The sequence below is a fragment of the Doryrhamphus excisus genome, linkage group LG4 (genome assembly GCF_037039965.1).
Source record: "Doryrhamphus excisus strain RoL-2023G ecotype Guam linkage group LG4, RoL_Dexc_Guam_v1.1, whole genome shotgun sequence".
Lineage (NCBI taxonomy): Eukaryota > Metazoa > Chordata > Actinopteri > Syngnathiformes > Syngnathidae > Doryrhamphus > Doryrhamphus excisus.
In genome coordinates, this window is record NC_136360.1 from 8,150,474 (window position 1) to 8,174,297 (window position 23,824).

The 23,824-nt window shown below is 41.8% G+C and overlaps 1 protein-coding gene across 1 annotated transcript in view; it reads right to left on the reverse strand.

Annotated features, from left to right (window-relative positions):
- lingo3a (leucine rich repeat and Ig domain containing 3a) overlaps window positions 1-22,500 on the reverse strand; it is a 34,709-nt gene extending 12,209 nt beyond the window's left edge. Inside the window, exon 1 of the mRNA XM_058073680.2 lies at window positions 22,406-22,500. The gene's annotated coding sequence lies outside the window, so the exon portion shown is untranslated. The remainder of the gene's footprint in view (window positions 1-22,405) is intronic.
- Between the last annotated feature and the right edge of the window lie 1,324 nt (window positions 22,501-23,824).

The window sequence follows — 23,824 nt, forward strand, 5'->3', positions numbered from 1 at the left end:
TCCAAAAGAAAAAAAACAAAAACGCATTTATTAAAAACAGAAAAATACACAAACTTTTTCAGTGCTTTGGTTCTGATTTTCTACAATAAAATAAAACATTCCACTGTTCTCAAATATCGTAATTTTTGTTTTTCTGCACAAAATAAGATGAAAAATAAATAAACAAATCAAGAATAAAGAAAATCAATCAATCAGTAATAAATAATAATAATAATAAAACTGCAAATAATAAAAACTTAAGAAACCACATATAGTTGGTGGGTAGACAAATTATTAAAAATTTGTTTTAAAATTAACAAAAAAATTAACAAAGCATTATTAGAGCCCTGTAGACATGACAAAACTGTAGACATGACAAAACACGACTATAGTCACCTTTATACTTTTTTTATTTTATTTTCTAATTGCACAATAAAATATAGATAAATATCATATGCGGAGGTTACTGCAGTACACCACCTATATATTTTTTTGACACATAAACGTGATTAAATGCAGCAACATATGCAAATTAAGACGAAACGCCACATATAAGGTCCTGTGTGTTTTTTTTTTTTTTTGGTAATTACAGTAAGAAGAGTGAAACGTTAAAAGAACACATAGGGGTGGGGTTAAGAAGGTGTCCTAACACACTCACATGAATCTTTAATTAGAGCCAACTGTCCGAGTTTGTGGCGTTAAAAGGCTTGCAATGATAATAATAATAACTGAGGATGTTATGATAGTGGGCGTATGACCTGCTGGGGTGCATGCTGGTGTCCACGACGACAAACAGTCGGAAACCAACCCTGCAACCAGCTGACACAAAATACTCCTTAACTTACAGTTTCGTAGAAATTAAGCATATCATTTTTGCAGCCCCACAAATGGAGCAATTTGAGGCAGTGCTACAATTGTAGTTCCTTACATTAAATGCTGCAACACGCTCAACCACTGAAATCATATTATCCTAAAACAGAGAGATGGATTTTTCTCAGCAATAATGTATTCCCCCGCAGAATGTCTGAGGAGTTTTTATTATCCCCTTGAAAATGCACTTGAACGAATATTGCCTTCTTCTGATTGAAGATGATCCCGAATGACTCACTAATGCATTAAAGTTGATAGAAAAAGCAGAGAGACTAAGTCACATATTTCTCATGGTTAGAACAACCAACTCCAATGAAAATGTTCCCATGCAAAGCTAACGCTCCAAACAGAGTCCGCTTTGAGTTAACACAAAGCGATGCAACGCTCAGAAGACTGTGATGCTTGATCGCCCCTCGACGCAACACTGCCGAGTATCACGGTAACACGCAGTGACACAACTCGGCTCGCCTCGCAAGCACTGGGAGACATACAGTCGGGAACACACCGCTGTGTTGTTGTAGCACCACCTGATCTTACACGCTTCCATTAGCGGCCCCTTTGTTGCACTAATGCAGCAACTGCATCCCATCAGCTGAGGACTATTACACAGGTGGCAGGCTTAATTATCTTGGGCGTCTTTATTTGAAGGCCTCAAGAGACGTGAGAGGTTTCACTGAGCGGACTAATTGTAATTAAAAGTCTACCACCGCTGATTAATCATTCCCCTTCTATTTTTTTGAGGGTTAAGGAGAAAAAGCTTTTAAAGGAGAAGTACGGTACTTGTCAAACATCGGCATTTCTGAATACCACTTTACATTTCACTGGTGCACTATATTGTAACTCTACGACCTCTGACTAGGACAAGAAATGCCACTTGAGTTGGAAAAAAAACGCTTGTAGCTTGCATATAATCATTTATGTCAATGCTAAACATGATGGTGCCATCAGCCATGTTTTTGTTTACTTTCCACTGGATATCATATATTATATATATCACCGGTAAAACTTCCAGAGGATGACATGCCTTCGTTAAGGTAACTTTGGACGTTAGAGTACTTTGGTGGAGCTTCCAGGTACGTTAGAGAGCAATCACAATTCAATTACAATTCGATAAATCGATATATTCATTATCGTGACAGGCCTGTGTGTGTGCGACTTCTAACTCGGGGGCTCTCGCCTTCCAAACCCTCTTGACGGACACCTCCAAAAAATTCTAACTTCACGACACGGACTGAAAAGCTGTAATTGGTCAACTTTTTTTTACTCATCATTTCCGTTTTTTTCTGCCTTCTGCAATAGCACCGAAAGAAAAGGAGAAGTGTCTCAGTGAAAAAATATGTACTACGCAAATATAAGCACACAAAAATTAGTTCCATGCTCCAACAACGACTTTGATGTCGTAGTCGCTATAGTTTTGTACTACACAGGAAGCTAAATAGCTAGTTAAGAGAGTTGTTTTGGTGCTGCGTAAGCCACTGCTGAAGAGTCACTATGCACGTCAATTCTGATTTTCTCGCTCATATCTTTTCCTGTCCGTGTGAAGAGTAGATTTTCAATTTTTGCAAATGCAACACAGGCCTCTTACATATGTGGTCATAAATGTGGTATGTATCCAAGGCGACTGCAGTCTGAATGTTCGGGTTGCGTACATCTGACCTATATGTCATCAAAAGGCAACAAATGTCACAATTTGTCCCCAAAATAGACAGGTGTGAAAAGAAATGGCGGACGAAGGAGCTGATAACACTCAGTGGCATTTGGAACTAACACTCCAGGCTCCGACCCTCACCCACACGGTCCTCAGAGCAGATGTCACAGTAAGTGCCCCACAAACTGCCATAACCATAATTCTTTCCCTCTTGCTTCTTAATCTCCAATGCAAAATAATGTTCACTTCAGTCGGTTGCACAAAATCCTTGAAATTGCCACATATGGGCGAGGACTGAAACCACGAAATGGGCCCACTTTACTTTCGTGAGCACACATGATAGGTTATTTTTTGTGCACATGCACATTGCTACCTGGAAGCATTGCATAACACCAAAACATACAAAACACGGAAGCCACAATGTATCCATACACCAAATGAGGAAAAAACATTCAAGCAAAAAAAGACAACATACCTAATTGCTAATGTACTATTTTTTCCATCTAGTATTACCTCATTTTTTGGGGGGGGGGTTAATGGGTTCCAAAACCCAACTGCGATAGGTGAGCGGAATATGCTTAGTGGTTAGCATGTTTCCCACACAGTCAGGAGCTCTGGAATATCAGCCAAACTTGTCTATAAGCCCGAGGTGTCCACACTGTTTATACTTACAAAGGAAGGAGGCGCTTTTTTAACTGCCTCGGTGCAAGCAGTCCATGCAGAAGCTACTTCCTGAATCTGCACTGTAGGCATGATGGGAATGGTAGTTTTTTTAATCCAAGTTTTTTTTAAAACGTGTAAAAAAAAGTAGCAGGTTACTGTCCGGAATTGACAGACTTTTAAAATGCCAGAGGTGTGGATGGAGATGTTATGAATATCTCTGTGGACTTGGCCTCAGCAAATAATTTTGAACACTATTTGTAAAAAAATAGGGGTGCACTTGCTTACACTTGAGAGAAATGTGTGAGAAGTGTTTAACAATTTCGAGGGTTCTGACCCGACCAAGTCACAATGTAAACAACATCAACTCTCAGCATCCTCACTACACTATTTCTTATTCTTTCCTCAAAGGCTAAATCTGCCGGACACCGTTATAATCCTTTTGGAAGCCTGCAGGCTCTCACTGTCCTTCTGGTTGGGCTTTATTAACAAGGAGCCCTGTCCTTTCTACTTCCCTCTGGCTCCCTGTTAGCGGGCAAGCACATTTAGAAGCCGTTATCAGGGACAACAATGGCGTCACAGAGGGCAACTTGCTCTCAAAAGGAATGTGAGCATTGCAATGCTTCGTGTTTGCCCTTCTTTCGTAATTCACTCCTCAACACTTCTTTCATGATTGTCTGGCGTCGGGATTCAGGCACTAATCTAAATAACACCCCAAAAGTCCCGCAAGGATGACTGGTGAAAAGAGCAAATTGAAAGTAATCCTGCAGCGGTTGGCCCGGCGGTGCTGCCCAAGTCGCATCCATCCATAATTCATCTCTCGACAGCAGCCAGGTGGAGAAAGTTGCGAGCGTGTAATAAAGCAGCACTGATGGGATCAAATAGAACAGACTCGAGACTGCGGAAGGTTCCCAGGTGCTGGAGGTTCTTTTGTTAAACGAAGACAGACGGATTGGATGGAGTATTTCACATTGTGCCCGCTAGCAGAGTGCCTCAAGCTGACCGATCCACTGTCAAGTCCATGTATTAGGCTGAGATTGCTGAGGCTTCTGGTTTGCTACTCTGGTATGCACAAGTATTGTTTGGTGCACAATTTGCTTGCTGGTATTTGTCATGGCACCAAAGTCTGTGCAGTAAATAACATATGCATAAAGTAAGGACTTGATTGGGCAGCTTTTGTACAATGAGATATAACTCCATATTTGCTAACCCAATATGTTGGGTCAAATTCTTTTTATATATTGATATATTTACCAGCCTAGATTTTGCTAACAGCTTCCAAAATATATTCTTAAGAGCGAACACGGACCAAGAGAGCATAGCAGAAGGATAACATTATCAACTCATTTTCTCATACATATTTGTCATTTCTTCATGTGAATGGAAAAAACACACATGACAGAAGTTTACGCATTGTAGGGAAATTTTAACACACACAGTTCAGTTCCAAATGTGAAAACTATTTGTAACTTGTGTCAAAGTTATGCATGAATATTGTATCTTTTCACAAAAAGCTAGTTTTCTCCCTTTTTTAGTCAGGAACTGATATTTTCCTGAAACTTACCCATGTTCTACTGCTGATTACTAAAGAACAGAAACATTTTTTTTCTGACAGGAGTCAATATACATGTTCCATTTTTATATAGCCATCTTCTGTACTGCTTATCCTCACTAGTGCTGGAGCCTATCCCAGCTGTCTCCGTACACCCTGGACTGGTTGCCAGCCAATCACAGGGCACATATAGACAAACAACCATTCACACTCACATTCATACCTATGGACAATTTGGTGTAGCCAATTAACCTAGCATTTTTTGAAATGTGGGAGAGTACCGTTGGCGTACAATATCCTGTGGGACTTGAATAATCAGTCAAAATTGTCTTGAATAGAGTAACTTTTGAAAAATGGCCGGGATTGAATGAGTTAAAAAAAAGTTGCCAAGTGTTCACACTTGATTAAACAAACCCCATCAGTTTTTTTAATCATAGCAGTAGTGCCAGAATGTGTCTTCACCGAACCAAAGTGTGAACACAGACCCAAAAATCAGCAGGTCGAAATTACATCATCTCTGGATGGATTACCTGTCACTCACAGAGCCGACACATCGAGAGACATTTGTATTCACGCCAACGGGCAATTTTGATGCTTCAATGAATGTAATATATACACATGGACTTTGGAGAGGGGAATGTGGAGAAACCACACAAAGTGTATAGGTTAAAAGGACACAAAAAAGCCTGAGAAAGCAGACAATAGGTTGAGTCTTGCTGTGGTATATGCAATTTAACCAAAATAAGCAGAAAAATCAGGTGGCTGCAAATATATATACGGTCAGATCTGCAGTCAGGGTTGAGAAATGGACAAAGCATAGATGCATCCTTGCTACCCTTAAGGGGTAGCAATCCGATCCTGATCAGCCATGAAATCGTCTGATATCGATACCAATACCGATCACATATGTGCAGTGTAAATGTAAATAGACAACCTGTATTAAGGGTCACCAACGTTTTTTTCCACCTCTGCCGGGTCCCTCTAGCTGCATCCGCCGAAGCGCAGATGCAGCCAACTCACTCTTCTGTGCCCAGAGAAGAGCTATGATGTTATATCGAAGAGCTGAAGTGATATCCATGTGCACAACGCCCGTTTCAAGCGCGGTGCAAACACTCACTCTTCACACCAATGTCGATACTGTCCTCTTTCACTGATATCGGCCGATACCAATCGAATGGAGCATCCCTACTAGCCATTCAGCCAATTGTTTTGCCTCTGGTGTTTTTTTCCACCCACCCATTATTGTGATCTATATAAACTGATAGGCTGGTCTTTCCTCCACATCAGGCAACTTCACTACTGGCTTCGACTTTTGCGCCCACAACCCACTATTGCAAAAGTCTACACTTGTCTTTGGCCAGAATTCATGCAAGTTCCTTGAACTCCCTTCAAGACATTCAGCTCTTCCATCACTGCACATTTTTAAACAAAACAAACAAAACAGTCCCTAGCTGACAAATTTGGTTGCACACCTGACAACAACCAGATGTGTCAACCATACACAGAAACAGCATAAAAGCATACAAACGAGTCATCAAATATTGAACTGACCTGAAGATAATATGATCATTTTTCCATCGAAAATGTCTGAAAAAGACAAGTCGTCTTATATTGGGTGTCTTGGTATTTAAACATTCAAACCAACCAGTGGCGGCAAACTACTTCATCCCAAGCGAGTCAGAGCTATTCTTCCTGTCAGTCGCACACCAGTGATGGAGCAGCAGGCGTTACCATTCGAGTTTTCTTTACAATAATGATGATCAATGTAGCAGAGTCAAACAAATGCAGAGCAGCTAAGAAATATAACTTTTTTTTATAATCTACTGATTCCATTTCCAAAAATAGGTCCTGTAAAAGAGGGGTCGTCTAAGTTCCGGTCAATGTGTACATTTGTAAGTAGATCAATAAAAGTCATTTCATGAGACCAGTTTGTTATGTTTCTGACACAGCAATAGGGGCACTATATTTAAATTGGATTCTTTTTTTAACAAACCTTTGAACACACACTAAAAGCAAGTCTTGGGAACGAAGACGGTAATTGCCTATACTTTTCTGTCAGATGTAATCTTGAAGATAAAGTGAAAGCCCACCCAATAGAGACAGTCATTAAGTCAGTGAATGGCTAGAGCAGACCATCCGACATGAGCGTAAACTTGTCCGCTAGCTCAGTGAGGGGAGTTTAAAGGAATGGAAAAGTGTCAATGGGAAGTAGAACCACTTCTGACTACTTTTTGGCTGCAGAACCATGAAAAAAAACAGCAGCTTTTCACCTTAGTTCCACCACATTAATATTTGGACCCCCGTAAAGTAACCACATCCACTACAGATGTGACTTGAATGGTGCTGATCTGCATCCAGCCTGGCAAGGAAGAAGGAAGGCAGTGGTGAAAGTGAGGGAGAGAAAGAGGGAGGATGTCTGTAAAGATGCGGCGGCAGGAGGTGGAAGGTGAGATGTAGGAGAAGGCAATTTGGAGTGTGCGAGACGGGCTGGCAGACTGACAAAAACTGATAGCGAGGAGTTGTGTTACCTCCATCTTTGCTCAGACATACCAGTTCCACTTTTGTGTCAGTCAGCTCAAATGTCTCCGCCATGGATGAAGACATAAAAGCCCCCCATGAGTAGAAATGTGAAATTCGATTCAGGCTTCTGTCGTCTGCTTTGCCAATGTAACACGATGCCCTTTGACCCCCTCATTCTCATCTGTCGGCGCTGTGTCGTTTGTTCTCTTATCTCTTTCTGTGTCGCGACAGCTTCGAGTTCAACAAGGTTGTTCTCTGGTTTTTCTCCGTATGTCCCCTGTTAAACAACATTAAACCAAACACTTTGCTCTGTATATACCGAAGTTCTCCACCCATCTTCCAACAGGTGTCACTGTTGTTTTTTTTGTGTCCCTTTTGAAATTTATGGACATTTCTGTGTTTCCCAGTCAATATAAACCATGTAAACAGTTTGTAAACAACAAGTGTCCCAAGCCATTTATTAATTATCCGGGTCTGATATATACGTATGTGCCGCCAACATGGAAGCCAGGATTACGGTATAATGACACCCTGATGAAATGAGCCAGGCCGTCCAGTCCCGTCTGTGTTTTTAACAGCATGTTGTCCATATTTTAGCTGGCCTACTTCACCATTCCCGCCCCCACTAATCCAGTGTCGACGGAAGCTGCCATGCCGCCCGACCCGCTCACCCACCCGCTTCCCATCTCGCCTCCGCTCAGCTTTAATCTTGTTGCTGCTGAAATCGGAAGCTTGGAATTAGGGATGACTGGCAATCTCGGCTAGAATATGACCAACTTAGTATAGAATGGGATAGGAATATGATGTGATGAAATGGCTCCATTTTGTGCGAGTGTACAACCAGGAGACCTCATGTCTTGATTTGGGAACCATATGTTTTTTTACAGCATTTCTTAGGACAATTTATTAGGTACACATTCTGTTACAGTACTAAACAAGAATCATCAAAACAATTCTGTCTTTACAAGGATTGATACATTAATTTAACTATGGTTGCTGTGGTGTAGAAGCTAAATAATTTTTTTTTTTTTTTATTACATGTACTTGGGTCTCCAAGTGTCTCCAAAAACACTATTTAAATTAAAAATGTATACATATTTTATGATAATCTATGAAACCAGTAATTTTTTTTGTTGTTTGATATTATTTGCTTATTAAGTTTCCGATACATGAAAAACACAATATAAAAACTATTGTTGAATGAGAAATGCAAGCTGGAAGACAATAACAATGCATCCCACCGGACCGCATTTTGTGATGAATTCCGATAACCAAATAGAAAACCACGCACAATTACAGTGCAGTTGCTTGAAAATACGTGTGATACGATACAAATCAAATTTAATTGATAAAATGTTCCAATTCAAGAAGCACATAACGTTTTTGAGAACTATCATATAAACATATGAAATTGTGCAATTCCAAATAAAACTATTTTATAAATCTAATGTATCAGAGTGGGAAACAATGACATCAAAACCGCATTACAATGGGACTTGTTTGTCGGTGCCCACCTCACCTTTACATGAGTGGATACTGGTCTTTGCCTGCACATTTACTTGTGACTTAGGCCAGAGACGTAAAGGGAAGGGGTGACAATGAAATGTTTTTATATTGATATTGATTGAAATCAATCTCCTCCATCCAACCCTGTCTTCTGCATCTGTCTCTCTCACACCAACTACCCTCATGTCCTCCTTCCCTACATCTGTAATCCTCCTCTTTGGTCTTCTTCTATGCCTCCTACCTGACTCTAAACGCAGCATCCTTCTACCAATATATTCACTATCTCTCCTCTGGACATGTCTCAACCATCTCAGTCTGGCCTCTCTGACTTTATCTCCAAGGTCTCTACCATGTAATGTCCCTCTGATGTACTCCTTCCTGATCCTATCCATCCTGGTCACTCCCAATGAGAACCTCAGCATCCTCATCTCTGCTACCTCCAGTTCTGCTTCCTGTCTTTTCCTCAGTGGCACTGTCCCTGGACCAAACAAAATGGCTGGTCTCACCACAGTTTTGTATAAGACATCATATGCAAATAATTTGCAAATTACCAAGGACTTCATCTAGCAACTTCTAGGACAACCAACAGCTACTTTTTTTTCCTGTGGTGTTGGCACCAATTGGTGGAGCAGAACTTGAGTTTGTCGACATAAACGTGAACATAAATGTCGACTTGCAGCTTCTATTATAACCAAATGTATTTGTATAATTGTCTAATTCATATAAATTGGGAATAGGGAAGCAGAGAGTGTTCATTACGAGATGAATTAGAAGGCAATTAAAGGATATCAGGCAGAATCACAGACCCTAATAAGATCCCAGCTGCTACTGCTGTTGATGCTTCATCTTCAAGCATCCGCATCGAATCCGGTGCTCGTCACTCCCGCATAATCACGATTGAGACATTTTGTCTGCTTAAATAAAGAGGGGGATGTTTGTCTGGAAAGCGTCATGTTTTTCGAGCCACGAGTCCCACTTTGGAGGCTCAGCATCTGTGCCGCGTCTTCAGAGAGATTAGTTACTGCAACAAGGAGCCTGTGCATGTTCAAAGCGGGTTAAATGCCAAATGTTTGTGGCGATAAAAAGCCTGCAAACAAGAGGAGGGTGGCGCCGACCTTTAAACACTTTCAAAGGATGCAACAAAAGCTGAGAAGTCATGCAAATAAAAAAAAGAGAAAAGCAGTAAGTGACATCCCCTTGAAAGCAGCGGGATGACAGCAGAAAGCAGAGATGTGAAACGCTTTAGGGGAGGTGATGAGGGATTATACATCCTGACAGAAACATGCAGGAAGAAGAGCCTTGGAAATGGGTTGTGAGGCGCTTTTGGAGGGATGATGGCAGCCATGCATGCATGCATGCCAGGGTTTGGGTGGCTGACAGTTGCGCCCCCTGTCATCTATAAGAACTGAATCAACTGGAGAGGCATGTCATCGCTGTCTGATTAATAGGGGGAGCCTATTAAATCACAAAAACAGCAGAGTCAACGGTGAACCGTGGAAAATGACACCAGTTGTCAGCGTCTGTGACGACGGCTCGGTGAGAGGAAGCAGATGGACGATGAAGGAAGGAGGAGCATAGTGGATTGAGGAGGAGGAGGGCAGGTTGAGTCAGCTTCTGAAGATGAAGGATGGAGTTTTATCGTCTGCAATTAAATGTTTAATTGCGCATATGCGTCTGTCCCCTATTAAACCAATCAATATCCCCAGGTTCTCCAACCAGCGTCCTCGTTTCTATTTTGTCAGCTTTTGCTCTCCCTTTGGTTTCTGTTATCTTTTTTTTTTAGCCTCATGTGTTTCCTCTTAAATGAGCTAAACCAAGCAATGGAGATGCTGTTGTTGTCTCAAGTCATTGCTTTTTCAGTCTAGCTACAGGTTCTCAACCAGGTTCCAACAAGCATAGTTGATTTTTTTCCAGTCTGTCCCCTCTTAAACTCTCTACTCCCCCCGTGGCATTCCCATATAATTCCCACAAATGACCACAGAAGGAGTTTTCTGGAAACCTTTTGCACAGCCGATGTCTTCAGATTGCTTGTAAACAGACATGTTAAGAAAGAAACAGATGTGAGTTCCCGTAAAATAAATAGAAAATGCCAGTTGCCATCATGGCGGCCATTGGTGTGACATGCAAATAGCCTCTGTCTAGGTACAGCTAAGGACATTGGGTAATTGGGCTCTGCCTGCACATGAAACAGATCTGTTCTGACATAACAGGAACTCCGAGTCAAAAAAAAAAACACCCACAGAGGAAAGCCTTTGCCATCGCAAAATAGGAGTGACCGCAGCCCGCAAATTATTTACAAGCTCCTTTGAGACAATTCACTCCGACAACATCAGGCCGCCTTCCCCAGAGCGATGGGAGTCTGGAGATGCTGCAAAAAAAAAAAAAAAAATCCTTGCTTGAGCATGAGGCTGTGGGTGAATGCCGACAGCAGGACGCATCACATGCTCATATAGGATTAATGTGTTTCTAAGAAATGAAAAAGTGACGACAAGCACGTGTGAGAGAAGCAGCTCAACAATGTCTGCCTTCAGCGCTACTGGCTCCCGTCATAAATTCACAATGTTGTCATCACGTCCACTCCATTCATCCACACTGTCTCCTCTTCAGCTCACCTGTCACGCTGAAGCAACATGACGGGACGCCATTAAACTCACACTGACATGTTTACTCACATGTGCATGCGCACCCTGCTATTTATAAGTCCACATACTGCCACCTAAACAGGCAAACGCCACAACAGGCACGTATTAGGTACACCCGCTCCATCGAAGGAGATCCATTGCATTCGAGTTATATCTGTAAATGCAATATTTGTTTGGCTCCAATTAACTCCTCTATCCAGGAGTTAACAGTAACAGTAACAGTTACTGATTGTAAATGTACCAGATGGATTTAATAAGCTTTGTTTCTTCCTACTCCTTTTGGACATGTGGAACTGTGAACTGATTGTGTGATGCACTCAATTGTAATCTGATGCATGTTCAAATGAAATAAAACCATTACCATTACCATCTATCCAATTAAGTCTGGTTACAAATAACCGTGGAGGTTATTTAGGTCAAAACATTGGCAAACACCTGAGGTGGTTTTCCTCCACCAGAAGGCAAAGGTTGCATTTGACGTGTCATGATTTCTCAGCATCCAACAGGTTTATCTGCCTCTGCATGCACTTGAAATGGTTGGTTGTGTTACTTGCTGTATGAAACTCATGCATGATGCGTCGTAGATTTGATGTGATGATTTGATGTAAACAACTCAGCAGTGCTCGTAAAACCTGAAAGAGTGGTTTGCTCCTTACCAATATTGCAAGATTGCTGTGTTGTGCAATACTGTTGATCCCTCGGTTCAAACATTGCCCCTTCACTCAAGTTTTCACAAAAATAATTAATTAATGATTAATTAATTAATAAGTAGTTGACTATGGACTATCCATCAATTTTCTATAACCCGGTCAAACAAACAACCATTCACACTCACATTCATACCTATGGACAATTTGGAGTCACCAATTAACCTAGCATGTTTCTCCGGAGTACCTGGAGAAAACCCACGCATGCACGGGGAGAACATGCAAACTCCACACAGAGATGCAAAGCGTAGAATCAAACCGAGGTCTTCCCGATCTCCTGACTGTGTGACCAACATGCTATCCACTAGTACACCGTGCAGCAAAAATATTCCATGTATTAATATTGACTTAAAATGTTGAATTTTGCAGAAATTTAATTATTGCAGATGGTTCTGGAACCAATTAACCACAATAAGGAAAAAATGTAAATGACCTATGTGATCCTTTCCATTTTTTATGCACCCCAAATCCTTACGAATGCATAAAAATTAGGTTGTTTTTTTCCTGAAATCTTAGTGAACCTAATATTGTGTTTGAGTGCATGCTCAAACTCAAACACACACACACACACACACACACACACACACACACACACACACACACACACAACTGTTTCACAAACAACCCTAAAATAACAAAGCGAGAAGAAAAACTTGCCTTCTAATCAAATACTTTTGACAGACAACCATGTGAGAAAGCGCTAGTGCGTACGTGCCTGTGCTGTCCGTTAGGCACAATCTCATCGCACCAGTCTGCCACGGTTACACACACACACACGCATGCACGCACAACTGCTGATTTATTACTTTCAACGATGCAGAAACTAAACGAGGGAGCGACGCAAAGCTTTGACGTCCTTTTCAGATGACAGCTTTGGGAACAAATAAATAATATAATACTTCCTCTCATAAATTCACATCACTTAGTTGATGTACACAACACCACTAAAGTCAGACCATTTAGTTTGTCATCATATTGCTCCACAAGATATACTGTTGTTAGATCCCAGTAACAAGCCAGAGGATTGTATGAATCAACTTACATGCTCAGCAGTTTAAAGCTGCTGGATTCAACAATGAGCGTTTGTCATCAAACTTAAAAGGTTGCTACAAAATAGTAGCCCAGCTCCAATTAACATTTCCCCTAACGAAGGGAAAAAAACGCTACATGTTTTTGTCAGCAAGCAGATGGTCTTGTAGGCCTTGAAGCTACAAAAAAGCTAAAAAAAAAAAAAGTACTAATGAAGACAATAGGTCCAACAGGGCTTTCTGACCGCCGCCTGACCTCCACATCATTAAGCTGTACATAGAGGAGGACTAACATTTTAAAATCCCCTGTGGTGAGTGAAAAAAATCTCATATGATAATATCCAGTAGTGTGGAGGGCACAGGGTTTTCTTAGGAGAATTTCATCTTTATCCAGTAGGAGACCCAACAATCGTCATCTAACAACTTAAAATTCACTTTAAAATCCCAAAATTCGAACAATAACAGATTTCATATGTAAGAAATCTGTAAATAAGTAACAATCAAACTGAACATCAAGAAGCCTCCAATAACTGTATTATATGATGAAAGGTTCAACCAAACTCAACTCTTCCCTGCACTCACTCTCTGCAGCAGGCATGCTTGGGACATCACTTTATTTATACAGTATTAGTGCAACTTCACTTGATGACTATTTCTAGTCTTTCTGTATTTTATTATGAACAGTGGTGGTTATCATTAATAAAGGCAGTGATGCAATTAGATTAGAGTCCATCACTCCTTTTTGCCTGGATTACATTTTGGGACTACCAGCAAATGTCGATAAAAAACCCAGAGTAAATACTATGGCCATCAAAATGAATATTTTTTTATTTTGCACGACTTCACCCCACAACACCTCCAAAAAAGCCATTTAACTTGTTGACGTTCTCCTCCAAATTTGAACATCTGCAATAAAAGTGAGTTCATTCATTAATTAATTTTCTACCACTTTTCCTCACGAGGTTTGCGGGGTTGTGCTGGAGCCTATCCCAGCTGTCTGTGGGCGAGAGGCAGAGTACACCGTGGACTGGTTGCCAGCCAATCACAGGGAACATATAGACAAACAACCATTCACACTCACATTCAAACCTATGGACAATTTGGAGTCGCCAATTAACCTAGCATGTTTTTGGAATGTGGGAGGAAACCGGAGTACCCGGAGAAAACCCAGGCCTGCACGGGGAGAACATGCAAACTCCACACAGAGATGGCCGAGGGTGGAATCAAACTCGGGTCTCCTCGCAGTGAGGCCTGTGCGCAAACCACTCATACGTTGTGAATTATTAAACAAAATTCAGCTCCAAAACCCTCACCCATCTCTCTTCAATTGTCATTGTTCATTCACAATACATTCCCGGTTTAAGCCCTCAATGTGACTCACATACATTTAGAATGCATTGAAGGCACTGATCAATGATTGATGATCACACTGCTTGGTTATTGTCATTCCAGTAACAACTTACAATAATATATTAACTGTCAAAGTGAGTGTTTCCATAACCAATGTATCTCAGCAGACCACTGTGGCGCATTCAGGAACCAACAAATTAAATGTGAAATATCAATGCTTGATGTCAAGTATTCATTTTTGCCTACCATGAAAGCCATTAACACTGAAAGCATCATCTCCATGATCATCAGCTTTGTGCTGGAATGGATCAATTTGAATCAACACATTCTATGGGAACATTACGATGAAAAATGTGACCTTTCTTCATGAGGATGTAAAACCGATTTAGGACAAATGTCAGGGCTGTGATGTTCATTGTGGAAGCAAAGGCAAAAAAAAAAAAGGAGGTCCCTTACAGCCACGGCCTTACAACGCTAATCTAATCAGGCCTGTAATTACATAATTGCAGAGAGCTGATTAAAGCGTATGTGTGAGGCCCGCACGGTCGCTGTGAACGACGTGTGTGTAACTGGAGTCGACCCAAAGGACACAGCTGGTTCACGAGTGGGTCGACAGTACAGTAAGACGTGTTTGTAGGGCTCAGCTGCTGGAAATGTGGTTAGTAAACCGACAAGAATGGCAGAATGCTTTTGAGCATCATTGAGCTCTGGACTTTGGAAAAAATATACATACTATATTTTATCGTGTTACATTCCACAGAGTTTTTGAATGTAGAAGGGAAATCCATTTGATCGGTATGATTTTGCAACAGGTGTTCCTCAGGTTCGGTATGAGTTCTGTTCCTGGACTGTGGTGCTAGTCAATATTTGGTGTACGTCGAATCACTAAATGAATGCCTAAGTCACTCAAACTGTACAAAGAGCACATAAATGATAGAGAAGATTTTAATGCAAATGTCATATCGTAATAAATAATGAAAAATAAAGCACTATATATAATAAGACCTGCTGTTATTATTACTATCATTTTCATAGGAGCATCTCCTTTAACGTGCTCACAGATAGTGTAGCGACCTGGCAGTTATGTGTTGCATTAAAGAGATTTGTGATTTCCATCCGAGCATGAACATGACAGGCTGAGTCCTGACTGTGTGTGCGTGAGTGTGGGAGGAGGATGGCTCCATACCGAGATGACAGTCCACTCTGCCGATGTTGTTTTGGTGTGGTTCAGCTGACAATAAGCTGTTTTCTGATCGACCACCTCGTCATCCTTACAACATCCGGGTAATCATTACAATACCATCTTTATCCTTCATGATGGTCGTGACAGTCCACTGTAACTATTTCTCTACTATAAGCAGCAAGCCTTACTTTACGGGAGAACGTATGTAACCACAAAACACAAAGGACCACCTGTATTCAGTATGAGCTGACAAGAGTCGAGGTTAGTCTAATCTCTACTGGTTGCATTTTTTAAAAATCAATATTCCACAACGCTGACAACACCACCCACACATGGTGTGTAACTGTATCTTGGAAATGTTAGCTTTGTGTTTTATCATAGTTTTATTTTAGGAAGGCTCATGTTGCACAAAGTGGGTCTTAGCAGGAGAGAAATAATTGGACTTTGATCTGATGTGTTGGGAATGGATTAAATGTTGCATGCAGGAAGACCACTTGAAGTGTAGCTCTCAAAGTGGCGGGCGTCAGTAATAGTAACATCCAGATGGCGATGCAAGCAGCGGAGACTGTGATTCCTGTCATGCTGGCCCATCCACCGATAGAGAATAATGTTTTACGGTTGGTTGGTCACAGCGTTTCAGTCTTCTTTCACAGCAGCCTTGGAAGCATATAAAATGGAGAAACAAGTGTACTCTCGCACAACTGTGTTGCAATTCAACATAGTACCTCTGGAACAAAAAACGCATGACACTAACTGTTTACAGCTAACAAATAATGGAGGATAATAAGGGTCTTCTCTGTGTTTACTATGATATGGAGACTAATTTTATCCAAGAGGAAACTGTGGGCATCAAGAAAAAAAGCAGGAAAGTGGAGACTGTGGAGTATAAAACAGTAACTGGCTATCCATCAATTTTTTTTGCCGCTTATCTACACTATGCTGGAGCCTATACCAGCTGCCTTCAGGCAAGAGGCGGGGTACACCCTGGACTGGTTGCCAGCCAACCACAGGGCACGTATCATTCATACTCACATTCATACCTATTGAACCTATATTGCCATCGTACCCATATCGTTGTACCCCCTCTGCTCAAGGCTTGGACGCCAACTACTAGAAATACCAGCTTTTGCCAACAGAAAAATGTCATTGCCGAGTAGAGCCGTGTTAAGTCATGTCGGGATATGGAATTTCATCCGATCCCAAACTGACTGCCCTCCTAGGTGGAAACAGGACTGAAAAAAACAGAGCCTACAAACACCATTGGGTGCTCAGCGTTCCATTTGAGTCATTACATAACTCCACCAATATTGCTTTGAACGGAAGGAAACATGAAATATGCAGCACACAACCAGTAGGACCCTCCTTCTCCTCACTGCATAGCCTTCACGAGGTATTTGGCCTGCAGCTTCAGACCGCGTGTCAAGCCAAGTATCATCAACACCTGACACTCTTAATCTAAACCTGACGGGCTGCTAAAAACTGCAGCAAGGTGTGAAAAGGCGGGACATTTACTTCAAAACAGCCATTAAGACCTGTGAACATGTCTCAAGTGCATGTTTCTGTGGCGCATCGCTTGATCAAAAACAAGCGTTTGCTATATTTATTATTCATGTAAGCTACGATAGTTATGAATTATGTAGTCCGAGGCATACATTGCATCATGGTCACAGCATAAGAACACATTAAGGAGAGATCAATGCACTCCCAGACATGACAGAGCTTTTAAGGCCACTGGAATTAAATACATGACCAATAACAATGTAGTACTTCACTAGATATTCCCCTCATTATTTCCACTCGGGCCCATTTTGTACCTTTCATACAACTTTTAGGTCAGACCTGAATAATAAATGTGTATTAAAAGTAAAGACCAGAAAAGCAGACTCCCAACTCAAAAATTCAGCTTTTATAATGAATGGCATTTTTAATTCTGGACACGAGTCCAAGACGAGACTTTTCCTATATCTGCATCATTATCCAGATCCTCACCACAACCTTTGGTTTCGACACTGCCCCTCCAATTAATACCAGAGGCAACCCAACACTACAGTGCATCATATTGAGAAGTGTTTCTAATATTTTGGTCACCACATCTGGCTCGGTCAGGGGTCGGAAACCCATGGCTCGAGTCTCTTTTTTGTGGCTCCATTTGCAATGCTTGAATATTTTTTAACACCTGTGAAAAATGCACGTTTTTGTAATGAGTTCTTAAAAATCCAACTTTGTGTGAGACCATGAATGCACCCTGGGTGAATTCCGAGGATGAGCAGACAGGATGCTATTCAGTTCTCCCTCACATAGGTATGCATGGAGGAAAAAAAGTCATACTTTCCCAGAGCTATTTGACAGTTCTAAAGAATAAATTTGAGATAAAACGTGGGCGGCACAGCGTGGTTAGCGCACAGACCTCACAGCTAGGAGACCAGGGTTCAATTCCACACTCGGCCATCTCTGTGTGGCGTTTGCATGTTCTTCCCGTGCATGCATGGGTTTTCTCCAGGTACTCCGGTTTCCTCCCACATTCCAAAAACATGCTAGGTTAATTGGTGACTCCAAATTGTCCATAAGTATGAATGTGAGTGTGAATGGTTGTTTGTCTATATGTGCTCTGTGATTGGCTGGCGACCTGTCCAGGGTGTACCCCGCCTTCGCCCAAAGACAGCTGGGATAGGCTCCAGCATCCCCCGCGACCCTCGTGAGGAAAAGCGGTAGAAAATGAATGAATGAAAAAACGTGTGTGTGAATGGTTGTCTATATGTGCCCTGTGATTGGCTGGCGACCAGTCCAGGGTGTACCCCACCTCTTGCCCGAAGACAGCTGGGATAGGCTCCAGCACCCCCGCGACCCTCGTGAGGAAAAAGCGGTAGAAAATCAGGTAAGTTTACAGTAATTTACACATACATTTATGTAAGTTTATCTCCAATACTAGCAAGAGTACTCCATCAACATCAAATTTTCTTATCTGAACTACTTTGATATACTCCACTGGCGTCAAATTGAGTGCCCTAATAAAGAACCCTATGCATAGCTGACTGAAATAACCATGGGCCCCAAGATAGTCACCATCACCAGTGAATTTCATCCATTCCTCATTTATAATTTGTACTTATCTTGGAAATTGTCTTTGTTTGGGGTGCATGCTGTCACCTTTAGAAATGTTGATCCTTTGATGCCCCCCTACCCCGAGATCTGCATTTAGATTACAGCCACTTCCAAACAGTTTAATGGCGCTACAGTGGAGGACAGCCAGCTGGCTGTCTTCTAACCTTGACAAAACGCTGTGCCAGCGTGCATGCAGCCATGTGACAGTTACTCCTTATTTCTTTGAGAAAGGCATCAATAGCCTCATCTTGCTGACTGCATGCGTGTTTTATGGTCGCCGTTAAGTCGAAAACAATGCAGCCTGGCAGCGATATCGTTAAGTGGACTTAATGTCGCTCTTGAGCGCCGCTGACAGCTTTATGTAGAGAAAAGCGGGATAAAGAAACGGACGAGGGTGGAGGCCCGCGGTTCAACAACGCACTTCATGGAGGGACTAATTGACCTGTCAGCAGACATTTCATTACTGGCATCATCAGAGCACCTAGCACTGTTTTGCCCTGCTGTTCCATTCATCCCAATCCTCCGTGTTGATGTTTACACAAAGCAGCTCTTGTGGCTCCTGACAAGCAGCCAGTGATCCATAATGTCAACACTGCAACAAAGCGGTGCTGATAATGACATGCGGAAGCTGCCTCGGACATCTTCACATTAAGACGCAGGAACGGCTCTGTCAATAAGAACTTGGCTCAGAGGGCTTTCGCCCGGGGAGAAGAAGGCTGAAGTTTGAAAGACGCAAAAGACCCTATTTAGATTGGCGGCGAACTCACTCTGCCATTTCCGACACACTAAACCCTTGCCTTTAATGTCCTTCTCTTGCCTGCTTCTACAGTACGTCACAAAACTGATTACACCCCTCACATTTCTGCAAGTATTTGAATATATCTTTACGGTTGCAATGATTATTCAAATAATTTGACAAAAAATATTCAAGGATTTTTTTCTGCTTTGAGAATTCGCTTACGTCAAAAACGTGTATGTCACCCACGGAACGGACAAAGAAGGAAGCAGGTTCAAGAAAGCAACAAGGCAATAAAAGAAAAGGAAAACAAACAAACAGAAAATGTGGCTAAAGTTGAACACTGTGACGTCTATCTGTCTTGACATACCACAATAGCAGTCGCCTCCTGATTCGCCGTCGCAGCTGTACGGCAACAATGAAATCCCAGCCATGAATGTCTGAACCTCTGCCAATAAAAGTGAATACATGTAAACCCCAAAATGTTAATATTCAGTAAGCATACAATTTTTAATTAGAGCGGTCTAACAATTTTTAAATTAATCAGATTAATCACAGATTTAAACAAAAACAAATTAATCATGATTAATCACTTGTCAGAAATATGCCCATTTTTACTCTATTTAATGAGAGATAAATGATATACAGTATATTTGTACGTATTAAGAGCTCCAAATGAACTGAATGTCAGTCAAGCTAAAATACACCACACGACTCGTGTCTGTCTAGCACGAGTCACTTTAATAGTAGTAGAACATTTGAATCGCACAATCGCATTTATTCACAGACATCACGCAATTTAAGGTACATTTTTTTTTGTGTAATTTCCAGCATTGTACATCTGAATTAACCCTTCTTTCCAAGAAGGTTGTACCTTGAAAATGGTTGGAGATAAAGACATAATAGGAACAAGAAAAAATTCTGAGTATGTCCCAGAGTTTGTGATACGGGTAAATTCACGAATCTAATGTGCATGTTATGACATCACCAGGCTCAGAAATGTTCAGATCCCCGTCTCCACCATACCAATAAGCTCAATAAAATGTCTGATCCACTTGTCATACTCGCCTCTCATGCAAACACAGCCGTCATCATCATTTACAACAGAATCTTGAACTGGCTTCTCCACTATTAAAAGTGGATTTCCACTTGAGCCTTCTGCCACGACTGCCCCTACATGTGTGTTTTGTTTTTCCTTCCCACACTTCTACCTGTTGTCACTGAGCATGTACACCCACCTTCTTTAGTGGACCAAGGCTAAGTGGAAGCTGTCCTGTTGATCAGTATGATCATGGCCACCATGTCATGATCAACTGTTCCAAGTATTATGTAAGTATTAAGTATTAATAAGTATTAAGTATTATTATCTCACAACCTTATATAGTTCTTCGCCATGAACTGCCACGTTGAACTTCCAGTGACCAGTACGAGAGTGTGTGAGAGTGATAACACAAAGTTTAAACACAGCCGCTCCATATTTACATACACTGAAGACCTTGAAACACTAATGAGTCACATGATTATATCATATAAACACAATCATATCATTCAATCATTTTCTACCACCTATGGGGCGAGAGGCGGGGTACACCCTGGACTGGTCGCCAGCCAATCACAGGGCACATATAGACAAACAACCATTCACACTCACATTCATACCTATGGACAATTTGGAGTCGGCAATTAACCTAGCATGTTTTTGGAATGTGGGAGGAAACCAGAGTACCTGGCGAAAACCCACGCATGCACGGGAGAACATGCAAACTCCACACAGAGATGGCTGAGGGTGGAACTGAACTCGCAGGCCATGCAGCTAGGACACCCGGGTTCAATTCCCAGATGGGGCATCTCTGTGTGGAATTTGCATGGTCTCCCCGTGGTACTCCGGTTTCCTGTGAGAATGTGAGTGTGAATGGTTGTTTGTCTATATGTGCCCTGTGATTGGCTGGCTACCAGCCCTGGGTGTACCCCGCCTCTCGCCCGAAGACAGTTGGGATAGGCTCCAGCATGCCCGCGACCCTAGTGAGGAGCTGTACACTGACTACTTTACATTGTATCAAAGTGTTGTTTTTTTCGTGTTCTCCCAAGAAAACACATCATACAATATTTGCAGAAATGTCAGCTCGTGTAAATGTACAAGCAATGGCTCCGCTTATGTTCTTCAACTTCTTATGTCGATGTCAGTCAGCCAGTCCAAGACTTGTTCCACTTTGGTCGTCTTTCACAACCAACTTCAGCAGAAACAAACAACAAAACAACAAGTTGCCATGCCAACATTCTACAGTTTTATGAAACATTAGGACCTTAAACAACTCATCCACAACAAATTAACTTGGCATGTATTTGTTGCCTCCTGCTCATGTATGAGTATGCATCGGCGCAGTGACAGATGCCATTAGTCAATACGATGTCCACTGTAAAATGTTGCTCATTTCTCGGTGACAAAAAGCCCATTAAGATTGTTGGTAATCTGCATTATAGTTTGCTTTTGGCAGTTGACTGACACTTCTTATTGGCTGAAACTGTCCTGAAGCTTTGCGGGAGGAAATTAAATAAAAAAAAGCCTTGTCCGACCTGCACTCCAAGGCTTGGATGTGTCACACCGACGACTGCAGGAATCGATCAAAAACTGCACCCTCCCATATCACACAGCGCCTTTTAGATCATTACAATCTGATTGAGAGCTGCTCAGAGAATACACCCCCCCCCCCCCCCCCCCATGGGTGCTTGCATGGATGCAAGGCACAGACATGTTTGGAGGATGACAATAGCAAAGGGCATCTATCAGCACTAAGAGCAGTAGTACTGGGATGATCCTCAAAGTGGATAAAAGACTCTTTATACGCCTCATGGGAGTGTGTATTATTAGAGGCGGGAATAGTGTGCAAAAGTGTGCAGGGAAAAATGGCAAAAGAGGCTCACTCAGGACGAGAACTTGACTGGTGCTTCTTCCACATCCGCAAGTCGATGGGGGGTGATTTCTCAGCCTCTTCTTCCTTCCTTCCTTCCTTCCTTCCTTCCTTCCTTCCAGCAGCAGCAGCAGCAGCACCGGCTTCACCGCCTACACTCCCTCTCTTCTCCGCTTCTTCCCGGCACTGCTATTGAATGATCTAACACCTTCCAAAAGAAGCTCTCCTCATCCTCTCCACCACGTCCGCTCCTCCTGGTGCCGTGAAGACTGTAAGCGGCTCGTCCTCGTCTTCTGGTGAACTGCTCCGTTCGCTTTGTGCCACGGAGAAGCGGCGAGGGGCTCGGACTGATGCTGCTTTCGTCGCTGGGGTGCATGTGTGTGTGTGTGTGTGTGTATGTGTGTGTGGGTGTTTGAAACAGGTCTGTGCTGCTGTTCAATGAGGGATCATCCGCTTTCTCTCTTTCGCTCTCTTCCCCTCAGTCAGTGGTTTTGTTTTGTGCTGCATTCAAGTTCTACAAGGGAAATGGAAAACGAGCTTTTCACCCTTAAATATTCGTCCCAATATTGCAACCTTGGTGCGTGCGTGTGCCCGTAATAACTTATGAATATAAAACATAAAATGAGCTTATGAATAAATGTATAGAAAATGCACACCACATGAATAAACTGTGATACAGTACTATTTTTCATTGTTTACATGATATGATGGCAATTAAATTGATGTTTATTGAGGTTTATTATCCAAGTCACGGCTCTTGCACTGCTTTAGTGTGTACGCTCTACTGTATTTCATAAGACTGAATGATAGAGGTACATAAACAATGTAAAGGAAACATTCACAATTCAGCATTTACAGCTGAATAAATTAGTTTTCTCTGAAAATGGGCCGCTTTTTCTGCAAAAACACATCTCATTCACCATAAGGCAAATAATTGTATTCAATATGTGCTATTGCAAGTAAACTGTACAGCATACATATACCACTGTGCGAAGCCAGTGTATACATGCTTATGTCTTAATGCGTCACTGATTGAGATGTTGTAATTTGTTTGGCGGCCCTTGAATGCACCATAGTGTGCTGTGATTGCTACACATTGACTCCAATTCCATTTGTTCGTGGATCATTTTACATTACCATTCACTAGTGGTGAGAAACTATACACTTTATACTTTTATTGTGTTTAGTAAGCATGTGAAGCTATTTTAGGTTTATATCTTGGGTTGCGTCATGAGTGAACAATGGAACCAGGAGAGCGAAGGGAAGGGTTCTGGGACTCAATCATACCTAGTAATTCTTTCAGTTACTTCTTTTATCAAAAGTTGAAATCGTCAGATGTCAACGTCAAGCTCGCTGGGCTTTGGGACAGTGGGGGGAGGGGGGACTGTCAAGGTATATTATGTTCCATAGAACATAGAATCTTGTACCGACA